Source organism: Chiloscyllium plagiosum, unplaced genomic scaffold (assembly GCF_037043375.1).
Source record: "Chiloscyllium plagiosum isolate Xiang-an unplaced genomic scaffold, Cpla_swu_hap1 HiC_scaffold_6, whole genome shotgun sequence".
Taxonomy (NCBI): Eukaryota; Metazoa; Chordata; class Chondrichthyes; order Orectolobiformes; family Hemiscylliidae; genus Chiloscyllium; species Chiloscyllium plagiosum.
Window position 1 is genome coordinate 117,812,044 of NW_028270144.1, and position 4,498 is coordinate 117,816,541.

Consider the following 4,498-nt stretch of genomic DNA (forward strand, 5'->3'; position numbering starts at 1 on the left):
ATTGCTCAGAGGGCAATTGACAATCAACCTCATTGCTATAGGTCATAGCGCCATATAGCATGGAAACAGACCCTTTGGTCCAACCAGTCCATGCTGACCACAATCACAAATTAAACTAGTGCCACCTCCCTGCACTTGGCCAACATCCCTCCAAACCTTCTTGTTCATGTACTTTTCCAAATGTATTTCAAATATTGAAACTGTACTGCATCCATCACTTCCTCTGAAAGTTTATTCCACACAGACCAGGTAAGGATGGCAATTTCCTTCCCAAAAGGGACATTAGTGAACCAGATGGGGGTTTCCTGATAATCAACAATGGTTTAGTGGTCATTATTAGACTTTTACTTCCAGATTTTTATTTAATTCAAATTCCACCATCTGCCGCAGCAGGATTCAAAGCCAGGTCCCCAGGACATCATTTAGGTCTCCAGATTAGTAGTGTACAAGTAGGCTGTCCCCTCCCCTTGCTATTTGTAAATCTAATACTGTGTTTCCCTGAAGGTTGATGACATTTAGAAGTCTTTTGTTGACTACAAAGTGTCATGGGATAACATAAGGTTGTGAAAGGCAAGTAAATCCAAATTATTCCTTTGATCTGTAACAATATGACAATATTTGTGTCAATAGCAACCCCCACCCTGCCCCCAGTCCTGAGTAAGCTAGAGCAGGTCACAGAGAGACATACAGACTTGCAGCTTATCCTGACTTGGAAGTAGAATGTTATTCTTTCAATGTCATTCGGTGAAAATTCTGGAACTCCCTTCCTAAAAGCACTACACTCCATGGACCCATGGAAACAACTCATTACACCCTTCTAAAGGTGCAGTTAGAGATGTTGGCCTAGCGGTGACACCCACATCCCCAATGTATAAATAAAAGGCCAATAGAGATTAATGACCTAAAAGTGTTAATAAACAGATGGCAAAGATGCACAACTCGCAAATGCTGCAGCAACTTCCCATCCATGAACTCCATTTAAACTTTGCATTGCCGGGGAAAGGCTGCCAACATCATCAAATTCACCTCCTACCCCATAATACTCCCTTCCAACCTCTTCCGTCTGGCAGAAGACACAGAAACTTGAACACACGCACACCAACAGGTTCAAGTATGGCTTCTTCCCTACTGTTATGACACTGTTGAATGGACCTCTCTAACTTTAAATAATGTTGATCTTACTTTGTGCACCTCCTATGCTGCCATACCATCACATGCCTCGCTCTGTCTAATCACCCTATGATCTGTATGTCCTTGTTTGCTATGATCTGCATCTACTGCTCACAGGACAAATCTTTTCACTGTACTTAGGTACATGTGAATACAATAAATCAAATCAAATCAAAGGAATGAGTGAGGTATTGCTTTTCAACATGAATATTGTTCTGTGTACATCTATGCCATGATGTGTAGCATTTATACAATAGATTAAACTGTTGTCAGTTTAGCTCCTCAATACACAGTCTGGCCACACTTACCAGTCTGACAATGAAGTTACACTCTTGACAGGGCAAATAAATTAAAAATATGGGATGGATTATGAGGTTTGAGACTGCAGTGTCATATGTGTTTTCTTTATTATCATACAAACGTTATGGATGTTCATGCCAACTTTTGAACTTTACCCTGTGCCCTGCATGACAACTTCTCTTTGCTCCCTTCTAAACAGCCAAAGTCATTCAGCACACACCAGTGATCTGAAGGCCTGGTGTATTTATACACACAGATTGCAGATTATAGCAATAAGCAGATATGATCACGAATGTCAGATTTCACAGAACTGCCAGAGAGTACTAACAGCTTTTTTAAAAATCTAATACAAGGAAGGTTATCACAGTATGAAATGCAATTCTCAACCTAAAATGTGTTGAAAGGCTGGAATGTGGGTCAGTGCTTGGAGCAGGAACACAGTTTTATGTAGACCTGACAAATCAGCTGATTCTGCTGTGTGAGCTTTGCGCACCACATAGATATCCTCAATGACACTAATATTTGGTGGGGTGCCCAAAATTACACAGGGCATTCAAGAAGCACAGGACATCACCAAGGAACAGACAACCAGAAGCAGACCATTCAGTCCCTTGATCCCTTTCCACTACTCAAAGGGATCACAGCACATCTGCAACCCAAATCTATGTACCTGCTTTCTTGTCAAATCTCTCAATAACTTTGGCTAACAAACTATCATTCTTACATTAACCATATTGACAGTTAACAATTAAATTGTTAATTGCCTGTATTCCTGATGAAGGGCTTTTGCCCAAAACGTCAATTTTATTGCTCCTCGGATGCTGCCTGAACTGCTGTGCTCTTCCAGCATCACTAATCCAGAATTAAGTTGAGTGTTAACTGTCATTGGTGGAAAAGACATTGCCCACTTATTATGTGTAGAAATGTTTCATAATTTCTATCCTGTAAGGTGAAGCTTTAATTATTAGATTGTGGCCCCTAGTCCTACACTCCCTACATTCCATTACATTCCCTTCACATTCATACAAGCTGCAAATTGACTACAGCTTTAACCGTAGCTGTGGTGATCATTTAATCTACTGATATCTTTCAGATGGAAAAATAGCAATTTTAATTTTTCAACTCAAAGAAGGATAACTAATGAAAAAAAAAACAAAAATGCTGTCAATCAGAAAACAAAGACAACACATTTGGCTTTGCAGAATCTGAAAGTAGAAAAAAAAGCTTTTGTGTAGAGATTTATTTTGGAGCTGGAACTCAATCTATGCAAAAATAATTAACCCGTGGTTCCCCTGACCTGCTGCTGTTGATACTTACAAGTTGAATTTTGCTAACAGCTTTAATATCTCAGGGGCTTCACTGGAATGTAATCAACAGACTGTCATACAAAGCCAATGAAGGTCAAAATGAAGATTTTGAAAATAACCTGGTGAAAGAGGTTGTTTTAAGAAGGGATTTAAGGAGAGAAAGGAGGAATAGAAAGGTGGGGAAGTTTATGGAGGAAAGCCTAAAGCTTGGACCCCAGCTGGCTTATGACATGGCCTCCAGTGGTTAGGCAAGATAAGTGGGGAATGTGTATAATGACAGAATTGAAGACATACTGAGCTCTCTAATTAAAGCAGATTACTGTGGACACCTGAAGTCTGAAACCAACAGAGAGAACGCTGCAGAAATTCAGCAGATCTGGCAGCATCTGTGGAGAGAGAACAGAAATTAACTTTACAAGTCCAGATATGGCTTTTTCAGAATGGAAATGTGTTGGAAATGTTTTAGTTTATACATATTTTTGACAGAGGATGAAGAAGGGAGCAGATGTTATAGAGGCCCAGTGCAAAAGATAATGAGATTGTTAACGGCGGTGATACAGAAACAGACATTAAGAACTAAGAGCAGGAGAAGACAATTCAGTCCCTTAAGCCCACTGTGCCATTTGATATGATCATGGCTGATCTCATCTTGGCCTCAACTCCACTTTCCTGCCCATTCCCAAAAGCTTTTAACCTGTTGCTGACTAAAAATCTGTCTTTCTCCTCCTTAAATTAACTCAGTGTCTCAACATCCACTGCACTCTTGGGTATTGATCCACAGATTCACAATTCCTTGAGAAAAGCAATTTCTCCTCATCTCTATTTTAAATCTGCCACCCTTTAGCCTAAAACTATGACGTCACATTCTAGATAGTCCCAACAGGGGAAAGCATTCACCCTACTTTGTCAATCCACTTTAGTATCTTCACTGCCTCAATTAGGTATTGTCTCCTCCTCCTAAACTCCAGAGAATATAGGCCAAAACTCCTCAATCTCTCCTCATAAAACAAGCCTTTCATTTTGGAATTAATCTTGTAGACCCTCTCTAAACGGACATGTAAAATTGGTGTAAATTAAGGTGCGAAGAGGAGAGAATGGGTTAGAACATAGAATGTTACAGTGCAGTAGGGCCCATCGACCCTCGATGTTGTGCCAACCTATGGAACCAATCTGAAGCCCATCTATCCTATGCAGTCCATTTTCATCCATATGTTTGTGGGTACATGAATAGGTTCTTTCGACTAAGAGAAAGTGAGGACTGCAAATGCTGGAGATCAGAGTCGCGAGTGTGGTGCTGGAAAGACACAGCAGATCAGGCAGAATCCGAGGAGCAGGAAAATTGACATTTCGAGCAGAAGCTTGATGATGGGCCTTTGCGTGAAATGTTGATTCTCCTGCTCCTCGGATGCTGCCTGACCTGCTGTGCTCTTTCGACTAAGAGCACAGTAAACAAGATGTGAGCAGCTCAAGGCAATGGAGGAGGAGCAGGACACAGCATGTAAGAAAAATGGAGAATAGATATCTTGTGGTCAGTTTTTGAAGTGATTGAATTCAATATTGAGACCTTAAGGGTGTAAAGTACTGAAGTGGAAAATGAGGTAATGTTCCTTGGTTTGTATTATGCTTTGTGGGAACATTGCAGCAAGCCCAGGACAGAAATCAGAAGTTGCACAAGACCACCTGATGAAGGAGCAGCGCTCCGAAAGCTTGTGGTTTCAAAT